The following is a 15,444-nucleotide window of genomic DNA, read 5'->3' on the forward strand; positions in this document are numbered from 1 at the left end:
TCAGCCACTTCCAGAACGCTCCAAGCAGCTTATGCAGGCCCCGCCCCTTGCCGGGGTTTCCCCGCCACCCGCGCTCATTTGCATGGCGCTTCCCCTCCCCCGCTGCCATTGGCTGGCGTCGCGCCCCGCCCACTGCCCCTCCACCACGGCAGGGTTCCGTCCCCGAGCCGCCCGGAGCTGCGGGCAGCGGGCGGACTGTTAAACCGCGGCGGCGGCGGCCGGGGCGGGAGCGGGGCGCGCTCTGGAGACGAGTCAGCGGCGCCCCGGGTGGGGGGAGGCGGGCGGGCAGCTAGAGATCACCTCAGCAGCCCCCACCACGGCCGGACCGAAGGTGCGGCGGCGGAGGGGAGCCAGGGCGCCCCAGCAGGCGAGTGGCCGGCGTCTCAGCGGCGGGCTGAGGGGGGTGGGTCTCCTCTGCCGGGGACGGCGGCAGCGCGGGGAGGGGAGAGCGGAGAAGACCGCCGGGTGGACTTGCGGGCCCGGCAGCCGAACGGCAGCCCCTTCGCCCCCCGAATTCTCTGGGCTGTTGGACTCTGGGTCCCGGCACAGGATCGCGCTCTAGGGCAGGGGTCGGACCGCAGCCAAATTTAAACGGCTAAACCTAACAGCCTTGGCAGAAGCTGAGGGGAGGGGAGAGAAGGAGTGAAGGGAGGGGTGGGGGCGGACCTAGGCGCGGTCACGTGGGGGCAGGGGAGGGGCTTGGCAGGCCTCCCTTTTGTTTTGGCTGGCGCGTGCGCAGAAGGCAGAACACGTGGTTTCCTGGGCCCGCCCCTTGATTTAGCGGCCGCTCCTCTGCGGGTGCGGTTGTGGTGTCGGCTGTTTTGGGAGAGCTCTGAAGCGGAGCTGTGTTAGATGTGACCCTTGTTTTCTTTATTTTATACTTTGTTTCAGGCATACGTTGATTTGGTCTTTGGAATTAGATGGGGTGGAGAGGAATCTAAAGAATTATTAAGGAATGGTGTTGCCAAGTTTGTGTTGCTTCTAGGTGTTCTGAAGGGACCGACGTTGCTGGAAAATTTGAGGATATGTGGTGATTGGTAGCCAGAAATACAAAGCTGTTTTCTAGTCATTAAAGAAGAGGCTAGCTTTGCATACAAGAGGGAAGGCACTGGATGGACCCTCTTGTAATGCTTTCTTAACTTCGAGAGAATTAGTGTTTGTTTGGTTCCCTGCCCGGCAGATCCACTCCACCCTTTACCTCGGATCAGCTGTGAGGCGCGGCGCGGGGAGGTGGGGGGTTTTGGCGATTTCTTCTTATTTTTTTTAACTGAGGGAAGCACATTCCTTTTTGATTCCCCAAACTTTAGTCAGCTGGTGAGGTTTAAGAGGGTAACTTATTTCGTCTTAACTCAGTTTGCTTAACTTGGTGCTGAGTTTGGGTCGGTAGGAATGTTTTTAAAATGCAGGATTGGGGTAGTTTTGTTACCTACCAATTAAACGTAAGAGATATTTACCAGTACTGCAGACAAAACTGGCGGTGTTTTTTGACTAGGTAAAAGAGGCTTTAAAAATAATTCAATATTGGAGAAAAACTTGGTATTCTGGAATGTAGATTACTTGAGAAAGAGGTTTAGCGTCGAGTGGTTTCTGCTGTTTCCAATTTTTAACTAGCTGTTTCCTTGGGCAAGTCACAACCCCTCTGATCTCAATGTTTGTTTCGTCTTGCAGATAGTTTCATAATATCCCTGCTTTAAGAGATTGTTATGATAATTAAATACTTTCTGTTAGTAAAAATCTTCACCAAGCATTACAAATACAGAAATTGCTAAGGAATACGGTTTTATAGCAAAAGTCAGGTTTTTTTTTTTTTTTTTTAATCCAGCATACTGGAAGAGTATAAACGGTGAATGAATCATGAAATAGGATATATTTGAATATCTTTAATACCTGTTGTAACTATTATTTTTGATTCTTCTCCACTTTGCTCCTATTTACTCAGATCAGCGTCAAGGTTGCCACCATTTTTCTGTAGTTTTAACCTAGGTAATCATTATTTCTCTTCCCCAGCCCTTCTAGAGTTTCACATGATTTTTAAAAAATCCAGGCCAGTTCTATCACATTTATTTTTTACATTTATTTTTTGTGCGTCATAGGTGCCATTTCTAAATAGTAATTGCTTACTTAATCTTATTATAAAATAATTTGGAAAATAAAGATGAGTGCAACTAAGAAAAATACAATTTGTGTTTCTCTCTAATTATGCCTATTTGTGTATTTTCCCTATAACTGGGTTCATGTGTTATTTTCATTTAACTCTACCTCGTAAACGTTCCGATGTCATTAGTCTTTGAAAAGTTATTTTTAGTTGCTTAAAATTATATCATGTAACTATCATACTTAAAATTTTTCCTATTGGCAGATGTTTGGGATGTTTCTGATGTTTTGCTAAAGTGTAAACTTCACTACAGAGAATCACCTTTTACATAAACCTTTGAAAAATTTTCCCCCCTTAGGTTTGTAAAAGAGAAATTACTAGGTCAGAGTCTGTGTGTGTGTGTGTGTGTGTGTGTGTGTGTGTGTGTGTGTGTGTGTGTTTAAGGCTCTTGAACATCACCAAACTACCTTCCAGAAGGTTGTAACTAGTATGACACAGTGTATCTAGTATATGAGCCAACCTCACATTATATCTTTTTTCCTCTTCTAGTTATTAGTATTGAAACAAAAAATCTTGCTTTAATTTGCATTAAATTTTTTTTCCACTGATGTTTTGTGACCCATATATTTTATTTTCCTAACTTGTAAGCTGCTGGAAGGAGAAGAGTGTATTTCATATTTGACATTCTGCTAATCACAAAGTGGGTGATCAGTGAATACTTGCCATTTGGCTATTAATATTTACCTTTTTGACCTCTGGAAGATTAGGAAGTGATGTCTTGCCTTTTTTGTCTTATTGAGTTTACCAGTACATTGTTGGCAACGTACTGTCATTGTGATTGATTCATTAGAGTACTCCCTTCATGTGGGGGACTCACTGCTCTTCTCAGAGATGTCTACTAAAAGGTCCAGTGACTTCTCATTGTTCAACTGCTACATTATCCAAGAGCTCCAGCCAGTTTTTATGCCACTTATCACAATGACTTAAACTATTTCATTTCCTTTATTCATTTATCTATCTTGTATAGAATTCACTTACAAATTTCATTTTGATCATTCTAGTTTCACAGGTAGCCTTTACTGGGTTATTATTTTTTTAAAGCCTAATGTCTAAAGTTTCTTTGTTTTATTCACATTGTTCTTGATAGTCCACCAATTATTGCCTATAACATATTTTACTGCCTTTAACCTACATAAACTTTATATGTATCTGTACTTTTTATTTTCCTTTATTCAGTTATTTTCCTCTCATGTCCTTTGGCATTTGTCTATACTGTATTAGATTGTGAAGGAGGCAGAAATCTGTTTCTTTTGGTTTTAGGATTGTTTACTAGTTGACTTCCTCAAGTTAAAAACTGCAAGGAATGGGGCTACTTGCAACAGAAGTGACCGGTAATAGGGACTTTGCAACCAATTTACTGACTTTAAAGCATATCGTCTTCTACCTCTATCCTAAAGTCCTGACTGTATTACAGTACTTTAATGGAATGCTGTATATAGGGATGACCCCGAATTATCAATACAATCTTACATTACTTTCTGTATTTTATCTTCAATTTAGAAAGGCAAGGAGGGTGTATCATTTACACACAATTTCTTTTAATTTTTTTCCTCTTAAATGTTGTCTTAAAGAGAGATTTCCGTGAACTGTTCTCCTTATTCCATGTAGGATAAGTAAAAAAACAAATGTTAATAAAAATGGTAATATTGTACTTGCCTGTAGACAGTATAATGAAAATCTGAAGACCATTCGTAATGAAGGTTTTTAATACTTGATTCGTAATGAAGGTTTTTAGAAGCATGTTTTATTTCTACACACATGTGGCAGTTCTCTATAAGTATTCAGAATTGTGAGAAAATTCATTTATAATATTGAGGTTTTATTAATATTTGTAATGCACCTTGTATTTATTGTCTGTTTCCAGTCCTATAAGTCCAAGAATTCTCAAGCATGTTTTTCAAGGTAATTTAAAAAAATCGTTTGGTAGTAGATCATTCATTAATCATTGTTTAACGACATGAAATTAAATTGAAACAAATGTGATAGTGTATTTCTAAATGTAAATTTCTGAATCCAAGCGGATGTACACAGAAAAAAACCCTTCATTTATATTCCTATGAGTCATGCACTTAAAACTGAATAGTAATAATTCTGCTTGAAGTATGATCTGTTTGATGTGTTATGTGGCCACCCAAGTGGCTTTATCTTTAATTAAATTCCTTTAGTCTTCAAAGAGAATTCCTTTTTAGGGATAGTTTTCAAAGTGGAAGAAGTTCTTGCTATAAACATTACTGAGTACAGAGTACTGAGCCAACTGTACCCTGGTCATGCCAATTACTGCAGTGTTTTCTGCTGTAAATTGAGAATGCCTGTATGTAACAAACCTTAAAAACATGACACTCTATTTTATATTTATATCTTCCATCAGTTCCTGTATTTTTGAGGAGTAAAATTATACCAGTATAAACTCTCATTGCTTCTGTTGTTTTAATTGGAATTTTTCTTTATGAGTTATAAATTTAAAATTTTGAATTTTTAAATATTTTATTAATATTTGAAAGAGCTTCTCTCATACTTTGCTAAGAGAATTTGGCTTTTTTGCCTTTTCTTTCTCTGACTTTTATAATGGATCAGCTGTCTGAAACACATTTAAGTTGTAACTGTGGAAAAAAATTTTTGTCCCTACTTCAGGCTTCTCTCTCTCTCATAATGCTGTTGGTAGTTTTTATTGTTTTAAACTTGTAGATGAGTCTGCCTTATTTGTGATACTGTAATTCCTAGTTTGTGTTACTGCATTTAAGAGAACTGGGATTATCCAGATTCCAGTTCAAAGAGTAAATTAATGTTCCGGGTAGATTTGAATAGGATATTTTCCATGGACTCTGTGGGATATACATTCATGTGCTAGAATATAAATCATAGTCAAAGTCTGGAGTATTTTAGGGGGTGGAAAATCAGATTTGGCGTTTAATTTTTGTTCATTTTCAGAAGGAAGGATGGTTTTTCTTATCTAAATTATCTAGATTATCAGTTTCAATTCTGAAGATAGACTAGAGTAGCAAACTTTTTTAAAAAATTATTTTTTTTAGAGGGAAAGAGAGCACATGTGGGAGCAGGGGAGTAGCAGAGGGAGAAGGAGAATCTCAAACTGGCTCCACACTCATGCGGAGCCTAACACGGGGCTCAATCCCGCAATGCTGGCATCATGACTTGAGCTGAAATCAACAGTTGGATGCTCAACTGACTGAGTCACCCATGCACTCCTAGATTAACAAACTTTTGATTTTATTTTTTTTAAAGAATGTATGCCAAACGTTATTTGGTATATGTGACTTACATATTGTAAAGATTTGATCTGCCAAGTGTTGGGACCAACTCAGTAATTATTGACATCGTAAGTATCTCATTACGTACATACCAGTTTTGAGGGATGACATATTTACTTTATCTCATGAGGTCTACAGGAGTGTTTTACATTTAATTAATACTAAATTCATAAATCTGATTTATAAATATTAAATTACTAATGGAAATGTTTTGTAGACATCAGGGCAAAGCTTTTTATTTGTGGTAATATAGCAACTAATTTCTTTCTTAATTCACAATGAATGTGTTGGATTAAATTGTAGACCAAATATCAGAATTTATGATACAGACTTTAGACTCTTTTTTATAGTGGATTAATTTGATTGTATATAATAATGAAGCTTAATATGGCCAAAACAAAAGACAAAAAGTTTTGATTTTTTTGTGGTTTTTAAATGTTTGTTATTTAAAGGCATAAACTTTGAGGGCACATAGGTGGCTCAGTCGGTTAAGCATCAGACTCAATTTCGGCTCAGGTCATGATCTCACGGTTCATGAACTCAAGCACTGCATTGGGCTCTGTGCTGACAGCATGGAACCTGCTTGGATTTCTCTCTCTGCCTCTCAAAATAAATACATAAACTTAAAAAAAAAAGCATAAACTTTGGCTTGTTTCACTGCAGTTTTTTCTCTGGTTTGTATTTTTTGGAAAAATGGACTGTTGGCTGTAGGGTTATTTAGTTAAGTGGATTATCTGTAACAGATTTATAACAGATAGGTTTTTGGTTTTGTTTTTTGCCACACACAAAATGTCAGGGCTTGGATGTGCTAAGGTATTTAATTAATTAATTACTATTTAAATTGAAATGTTAGTTGAAAACTTTGTTGTAAAAACACAGAAGCGAAATTCATGCTCAGGAAATAGTTGATTTTTGGATTATCGAGAAGAGTTGCTTCTTGACAGATAATCAGAATAATCTGACTAGTTGCTTTCTTTGAAAGGGTACTGGTTGGTTCCTAAGCTTGCAGTTTTGTTTCTTAAATCCTGTTTGCTTAATATTTTACTTTTTTATGTTGTGGTCAAAAGGAGTTTTTCTCTGTTACCTGTTTCAGGTTCTTTAAAGTCCTATATATGAAACTCTTAGAAGGGGGGCCTGTTTTGCCTGATTATCTTAGGTGCATATGAAATAAATGGTGCCTACAGTAAATAGAGTACAGTATTTACAGTATTTTAGCAGCTAGAAAGAAATTTCTTAGATTTAGCTAAGGTCTAAATGCTTTTTTCCCCACACAATTATGTGCATGATTAGAAACTGAATAATAGAACCCAGAATAATTAGAAACTAGATATTCATAAGATCAAGATGCTTCTTTGAAAGCTTTTGCCTTTTCCATATTCTTTTTGAATAACATAAAATATTAGTGTCTAAAAATACTAAACAATATGTTTAGCTAAGAACTTTGGGAACTGAAATATTTTAGTTAATGGTTGATTCTTGTTTACTTAGGGGGACTATATACTTTATACTTTGTACTGTCCAGTAAGGTAGGCTTTAATCACATGTGACTATCAAGCATTTGAAATGTGGCTAGTCCAAATTGAGTTCATGCTAAATGTAAAAAACCCTGGATTTTGTGACTTAGCAAACATACAAAACATAAAATTTCCCTTCAAGATATGTTTATATTACAGATTGAAATAATGTTTTGTGTATAATGGGTTCAGTAGAATTAAAATTAATTTCATGGTTTTTGTTTTTTTCTTTTTAAAGTAGCAAGTTTAAAATTAAATGCGTAACTCACATCATATTTTTGTTGGACGGCAATATTCTATACTACCATTTCTTAGCCTTAAGACTCCTTTCATAGTAAAATCTCATGTACCTCCTTTCTCGACATAAAATTTTTTTTTTTTTTAATGTTTGTTTATTTTTGAGAGAGACAGAGTGCAAGCAGGGGAGGGGGCAGAGAGAGACACAGAATTCGAAGCAGGCTGCAGGATCCAAGCTGTCAGCACAGAGCCTGATGCAGTCTTGAACTCAAGAATCCTGAGATCATGACCTGAGCCGAAGTCAGCCGCTTTACTGAGCCACCCAGGCACCCCCTTCCTTGACATTTTAAAATACAGCTGGCCCTTGCACAACGTGGGGGCTAGGGGTCCTGACCACCCCCATACAGTCACAAATCTACATAAAACTTTTGACTCCCCCAGAACTCAACTAATAGCTTACTGTTGATTGAAAGCCATAACATAAATAGCTGATTAACACGTATTTTGTATGTTATATGTGCTATATATTCTATTACAATAAAATAAGCCTGAGAAAAGAATGTTCTAAAGAAAGTCATGAGAGACAATACATTTACAGTACCTGTTCTGTATTTACTGGAAAAAAAAAAAAATACATATAAGTGAACCTACACAGTTCAAACCCATGTTGTTTAAGGGTCAATTGTAGATTTGTTATATTTGATGCTATTAGTTGAAGAAATACTTATTAAGGGCCTGCTTGCTGTGTGCCAAACAATATTATAGGATACAGTACTGAAGGAAAACATTCAAACCCTGCCTTCATGTGGCTTTCATTTTAGTGGGAAAAATACATATGATAAGTAATTTTTAGTAAAAATTTTTACATGAAGTATTGTGAGTATGCTATTGTGTATAACTTAATGTAATATAATTTTAATATAGTGCTTCATTTATCTGGTGACATATGCTATTTTAATTTACTTTTGGCATTTGTCTTGTATGATCTCTGAACTTCGGAATCTGTAGTTTGATATCAAATTAATTTGGAGAAGTTCTTAATTGTTATTCAAATAGTTCTTCTTTTTCATCTTTGCCTTCTGGTATTCCAATTACATGTAAACACATTTTGTAGTTGTCCCACAGTTCTTGGTTGTTCTCTCCCTGGGTTTTGTTTTGTGTTGTTTTGTCTTTTTCCTCTTTGCTTTTCACTTTTGGAAGTTTCTGTTGGCATATCCTCAAGCTCAGAGATTCTCTTCTCAGCCATGTCCAGTCTACTGTTGAGCCCATCAAAGGCATTCTCATTTTTGTTACAGTGTTATTGATCTCTAGCTAATTCCTTTTTGATTCTTTCTTAGAATTTCCATCTCTTTGCTTTTATGATGATGCATCTGTTCTTGCATGCCATCTACTTTTTTTCCTTTAGAGTCCTTAGCAAATTAATTATAGCTTGTTGTTTAAGTTCTTTTAAATTTATAGTTTCATGATTTCAACATTCCTACCATATCTATGTCTGGTTCTGATGCTTGCTTTGTCTCTTCAAACTATATTTTACCCTTTGGTATGCCTTATAATTTCTTGTCGAAAAAGGGGACATGATGTATTGGGTAAAAGGAACTCCAGTAAATCGCCCTTTACTAAGATGTTGGGGAAGCATTCTATAGTCTGATGATTAGGTCTGTCTTTTAGGAAGCCTGTGCCCCTGGGCTGTGAACTGCACAAATGCTTCTGGGGTTTTTTTCCCCCTCTTAGGTAAGAACAGGATGGCTAGAAGGAGCTGGGTTTGGGTATTTCTTTAATTCACTCTTAACTGAGAAAAAGCAAAGCTTTTCAACAGATTGCTTAGAAAGTAATATATGTCACTTTGTTATCCTTCTTTTATTTGACTTCACTGTAATTTGATGGACCTGCTCCTGTTTTCTTTATATACTTTTAAACACTTTGGGATCTCAGTTGCCACACACTCGGGAATTTCCTTCCAATTACTGACTGTACTTTTTAGGACTCTTCTTCTTTGGTAGCTCCTCCTCCTTTGTGGCCGCCCCCCCCCCCCCCCAAATGTGAATGCACTCCAGGGCTTGATCCTGGGCTCCTTTCTTTTCTTTACCTATATTCTCTCCCTAGATAAACTCTTCTAGTCCTTTGGCTTTAAATACTATTTATAACCAATGACTTTCCAAAATAATATCTCTAACTATGAATTTTTGCTTGAACTTTAGACTTGTTTATCTGACTGCTTCCACTTGGATGGCTAATAGGTACTTCAAACTCAACATAACCCAGAAAGTTCTTTCTCCCTCAACCACCTGTTACCCCAAGTCTGCCCAATTTCAGAAAATAACATCACTAATCACTCAGTTGCTCAACCCAAAAATCTAAGAGTCATACTTAATTGCTTTCTTTACCTTAGGCCCCACGAAATCTTGGCTGACAAAAGTTTTGTTAACTGTCTTGAAACATATCTTAGATTCAGATTCATCCTTTTTTTTTTTTTTTTTTTTTTTTTTTTTTTTTTTCCTCAACTACCTCACTAGTTTAAGCCACCAGTACCATCACTTGTTTAGATTACTTCAAGTAGCTTTTTGGTCTCCCTACTTCTGTTCCTGGAAGGTATTTCCATTCTTTCTCCATACAAACCTTTTCTCTATGGAACAGCTAGAGAGTAATTTTTTAAAAATAAAAATGTAAATTAGATCACATTACTACCTTATCCAAATATCTTCAGTGGTTTTCCTTTGAGTTACATAAAATGTCTGTGCAAACCATTTGCTTCTCTGATCTTATTTCCTCTTACTTTCTCTCTCTGGCTCATTATGTTCTAGATATATTTCTTATTTTTGTTCCACAAACACAACAAATTTATTTCTGCTTTCGAGGTTTTTATTAGTTGCCTTTTTCTTGGAAGGCTCTTACCCCCAAATCTTGGTTGGCATGTTATTGTCATTTCAGGTCTCAGAACAGATGTCACCAACACAAAGGCCTTTGTTCATCTACAAATCTAAATTAACTCCCAATGCTGGCATGCTGTATCACTATTTAATTTTTTATAAAACACTATGGAATCCTTATTTGCTTGATATTTTCTTATTTGTGTATTTATTCTATATCTACCATTTGCTAGAATGTAAGCTCTGTGAGAATGGAAACCTTATTTTTCATGTTCACTCATGCTTCTAGTAACTGGGATAGTGTCTGTTACATGTTGATCAATAAATGTGTATTAATTGAATTGTTAAATGTTTGGTTTTAGATTGAATATATATTAAATGGAGGTTAAAAATCTAGCTTCTACCAAAAATAGACAAAACTATAATTATGACTCAAAGTTGGCCATTTCTTCATTTTCTGCTTTTAAAAAGTTAATTCTTTTTTTTTTCAACTTGTTTATTTCTGTAACTTTTGGAAAGTTTTTATTTTGTTTTGTTTTTAAAAGATGAAATTGGTTTTCAGCTGCCATTCACGAGTACTTCTCTATAAATAACATGTTGTGGTATGGACAGTCTTTATACTCAAATGAAAACCAGATGAGTTGTAGCCAGATATTCTCACTGTCTTGTTTTTTAAATTGACTTCTGAATCCTGGAGATACCTTTAAGTGCTATAAAATAATTGTGATCATACAGAATACAGCTTATGGAATTAAGCTTATGTCATTTTCTTAACGTGTTGGCATTTTTTTATAGTTGGTATTTGTAAGTCTTTAAAATTTGTTTGGCCATTTTTTTCCTTAAATAAGGAAAAAAGCAACCATCATCAAAACTCTGTGCAAGCACAAAAATATTAGAAACATATATCATTCCAAAATACTTGCAAGAAAATTATGGCTGTAGAGTCCACATCAACACATTGTAGTGTATGTACTCCTAGGGGGGAAAAGCTACAGTATGTTGAACAATTGACTGCCACCTGTAGTGTGAAAACTCAAGAACTTGGACTTTTGGGACAAATCAACAGTCACCAGGAATTGTTTAGCTCAATATTGAGGTGAATTTGCAGAATTCATTATTTTATGCTCTAAATCAGTATTCCTTATGCATCTGCCTCTAACCAGTTGTCCATTATGCATAAAAATGAGCTGGTGACTAAAAATAGTTAACAATTTAAAACTATGTAATGGTTGAAACCATTATTTAGAGTTAACCTGAATGGTAACTCCTTATCTTTCAGGAGTATGCACATCTGATTTCTACTAACTTAAACATATGTCTTGTGCATATATATGTCAGAAACTCCTAAGTTACGTTTTGAATAATTTCTTTTGTTTATTTAGTATTTTAATTTTGAGGAAGTCTAGTTTATCAAGTATTTTAACTTTGAGGAAGTCTAGTTTATCATTTTTTTCTCTATGAATAATGTTTTTGGCGTTCTATCCAAAAAATCTTTGTCTAACCCAGAATCAAAGATTTTCTTCTGCATATTTTTCTAGAAGTCTTATGATTTTAAGTTAACTTTTATGTCTGTGATCCATTCTATTGGATGTGACCATTTTTATATAACATGTGAGGTATGGATTAAGTTTCAGGTTTTGCATATGGTTATCTTACTGTTCCAGAACAATGTTTAAAAAAACTAGTCTTTTTACTAGTTTTTACTAAAACTAAAAACTTTTTACTAGTTTTTACTGTTTAAAAAACTAGCCTTTTTACTAATGAATTGCCATTGTATCTTTGTCAAAAATCAGTTGACCATATGTGTGCTGGTTTGTTTTGGAGCTCTGTATTCTTTCTGTTAAGTGTTCATTCTTTTACCAGTGCCATACTTATTTTGACTACTTTAGGTAAATAGGTAGTTTGAATCCTTTAGCTTTGTTGTTTTTCTTGTTTTAGTTTCTAGTTCCATGCCTTTTCCAGTATATTTTTGAATTGGCTTGTTAATATCAGCAAAAAATTCTGCCAAGATTAATTGGGATTGTGTTGAATCTGTAGATCAGTTTAAGAAGAATTAACACTCTAAAATATTGAATAAACTAATACATAAACACAGTGTATCACTCCCATTTATTTAGGTCTTCCTTGATTTTTTTTTAATTGGTGTTTTTTTTAATTTTTTAATGTTTTTAATTTTAGAAATACAAATGATGTTTGTATCTTGACCTTATCTGCTACCTTAGTAAACTCATTAGATCTAGGAGCTCTTTGTATAGATCTCTTGGGATTTTCTATGTAGAAAATCATTTCATCTGTGAATAGAAACAGTTTTACTTTTTCCTTTCCAATATGTGTCTTTTATTCTTTCTTCATCTATTCCACAGGCTAGGCCAATAGTATGGTGATGAATAGGAGTGGCGAGAACAGACACCTTGACTCATTACCAATCATAGGGCAAAGGCATTCAGTCTGTCATCATTAATGGTGAAGTAACGCTTAGGCTTTTGCGTAGATGCTCTTTAAACAATTCTCCTTTTCCTAATCTATTATTTTAAAAATAATTAAAATAGGTGTTGTTACTATTTATTACTACCTAAATCTCTGAACACATTTCAAAATCATGACTCGTTTGTTATTAATTCAGTCAATAAATATCTGACAATTTTTGTGTACCAGGCATTGTTTTCAGTGCCAGTGATTAGAATGTTGACCAAAATATAGTTCTCTTAAAATAAATTCCTCAATAGAATGTAATAAAATAATAGGTAATGATTAGTGCTATCAGGAACAATAAACATTATGAGGGAATGGAGTGTCATGAATTGAGGGGCTCAAGCTATTTAACATGTATTAGTCAAGCCAAGACTCTGGTGAGGTGATCGTAGAGCAGAAGTATGAATGAATTGAGGGAGCCAGCCATTTTATCTGTGGAAGATTGTTCCAGGCTGAGAGAATTACAAGTACAAAGTGCCTTGAAGCAGGGACTTTCTGGTGTGTTTTAAGAGTGGCACAGAGGCCAGTGTTGTTGGAGTGTAGTAAATCTAAGAAGAGAGCTGTAGCATATGAAGCATTCAGGGACCTGATAACGTAGAACTTTGTAGATCATAGAAAGGGCGACTTTGGATTTTATTCTAAGTATAATGGTAACCACTTATTTATCCACCAGATATTTACTGAGCATCTGCTGTATGTCAGATACTTTTTCATGTTGATGATAAACCTACCTTGGAGATATTGTGGGTTTAGTTCTACATCCCAAAAAACAAAGCAAATACTGCAATAAAGCAAGTCAAATGAATTTTTTTGCTTTCCAGTGCATACAAAAGTTATGTTTTTACTATACTGTGGTCTATTAAATATGCAATAGCATTATGTCTGAAAAAAAACAATATACAGTTGACCCTTGAGCAACATAGATTTGAACTGTGTATGGTCACTTATACACACAGTATGCTTTCAATAAGTATAGTATTGTAAATGTATTTTCTTAATAACTTTTTCTCTAGCTTTAGTGTAAGAATATACTATATATTACATATAACACGTGAAATGTGTTAATTGACTATATTATTGGTAAAGTTTCTAGTAGTTAAGTTTTGGGGAATCAAAGTTATATATGGATTTTCAACAGCATTGGTAGTTGGCACCCCTAACCCCTTCGTTGTTGAAGGGTCAACTGTACATACCTGAATTTATAAAAATACTTTGTTGTTAAAAACTGTTATCTGAGCTTTCAGTGAGTCATAATCACCAATCAAGATAACCATTACATATATAATAATGAAAATATTGTGAGAATTGAAATATTGTGAGAATAATGAAAATGTGACATAGACATGAAGTGAGCATATGCTGTTGAAAAAATGGCATCGGTAGACTTGCTTGATGTGGGGTTACCACAAACATTCACTTTGTAAAAGATGCACAATCTGTGAAGTGTAATAAAGTGAAGTATGATAAAATGAGGGATGCCTGTAGTTAACAAAATAGTCAAAAATCCAAGCCTTCATAGATCCTTAGAAATATTAGTGGTAAATGTAGTTTATGTAATATGGAGGAAGTCAGAAGTGGTAAAGTTTAGAATAATCAGGATACATTGTTAATATGTAATGATCGCATATTTAATAATTTAAAATTAGATTAAATGCACTTATATTTTATGATAAAACTATTAAGTGAGATTTATTCCAGGGATGCAAAGATAGTTCAATGTTTGTAAATCAATCAGTATGATACATCACATTAAAAAAAAAAAAAAACTATACAAACACAGTTTAATCTCTTATTTACAGGAGACGTCTATTTTTGGGAGTTTCTTTTGGATGCAAAGTAGAAAGGCTTTAGGCTGGGAATTTTATAAGATATGCTTGGGAATAGAATATAGAAGCACTTTATGGAAATCCTAGAATTGTAACTGTGATATGGATGGGGCTTCCAGAGACTAGAACCCAAAAGTCTTCATATCCAAGTGTATTAGTTACCTATTGCTTTGTAACAATTTAATGTCTATTTCACAGCTTCTGTGCATCAGGAATCTAAGCATGGCTTAGCTGGGTGCTTCCGGCTCAAGATTTTGCACATGGCTGCATTCCATGTGTTGGCTGGGTCTTCTGTCATCTGAAGGCTTGAGTGGGGAAGGATCGGTCTCTCAGAACACTCACATAAATTTTGGCAGGCTTTAGGTAGTTGTTGCTGGAGACATTAGTTCTTTGCCATGTGGGTCTTCCCAGTTCACAGCATGGCAGCTGGCATTCCAGAATGAGGGTGACAAGATGAAAGCCACAGTCCCTTTGTAACCTAATCTCAGAAGTGCTATCCCGTCACCTCTCCTGCATTCTGTTTGCTAGAAGCAAGTCACTAAATCCAGTCCATACTCCAATAGAAAGGGCATGAATACCAGGAGACAGGGATTATTAAGATCATTTTAGAAACTGGTAGATACTACCAAGTAAGCCCTAGAGATCTCACCAGAGTTTTTTGTGTGTGTGTGTGTGTTTTATTCTAGTTCTATACCGTAAATGTGTCTTAGCCAGTCTAAATCTGCATTTTTTCTTTCTTTCTTTCTTTCTTTCTTTCTTTCTTTCTTTCTTTCTTTCTTTCTTTTTTTTTTGCTACCAGCTCTAGTTCTTAACTATTAATCTCTTTATTTTTTTACCTCTTATTTTTGTTCCCCTTATATTTAGTTTATCAAGGGCCTAAGATGAACTCTGCTGCCTCATGACATTTTACCTTCTGCCTCTGCTACTAGTCACTTTAATTATGTTTCTAGCACCTTGTTCAAAGTGAGAGAGAGAAGGTGGGGAGGGAGGGGATAGAGTATAGGACCTTTTGAATATGACTACCTCATCTGTGATTAACACAGTTTTCCTTAGAGAGCAGTGTAGTTATCTAAATACTATTGTAGATGTTTATAGATTAGAATATAA

At 35.6% G+C, this 15,444-nt stretch overlaps 1 protein-coding gene across 8 annotated transcripts in view; it reads left to right on the forward strand.

The window, feature by feature from the left end:
* Positions 1–241: 241 nt before the first annotated feature.
* KANSL1L (KAT8 regulatory NSL complex subunit 1 like) overlaps positions 242–15,444 on the forward strand; it is a 134,315-nt gene continuing 119,112 nt past the window's right edge. For 2 of the 8 annotated variants that reach the window (XM_019446135.2, XM_019446136.2), the window contains exon 1: positions 3,768–4,057. The gene's annotated coding sequence lies outside the window, so the exon portion shown is untranslated. Of the gene's footprint in view, positions 332–2,523; positions 2,796–3,463; positions 4,058–15,444 lie in introns of those variants that run through there. The other 6 variants (XM_019446134.2, XM_053905308.1, XM_019446137.2 and 3 more) reach the window with 6 other exon arrangements.

The sequence above is a fragment of the Panthera pardus genome, unplaced genomic scaffold (assembly GCF_024362965.1).
Source record: "Panthera pardus isolate Hobbes unplaced genomic scaffold, ASM2436296v1 HiC_scaffold_10, whole genome shotgun sequence".
NCBI classification, from domain to species: Eukaryota; Metazoa; Chordata; class Mammalia; order Carnivora; family Felidae; genus Panthera; species Panthera pardus.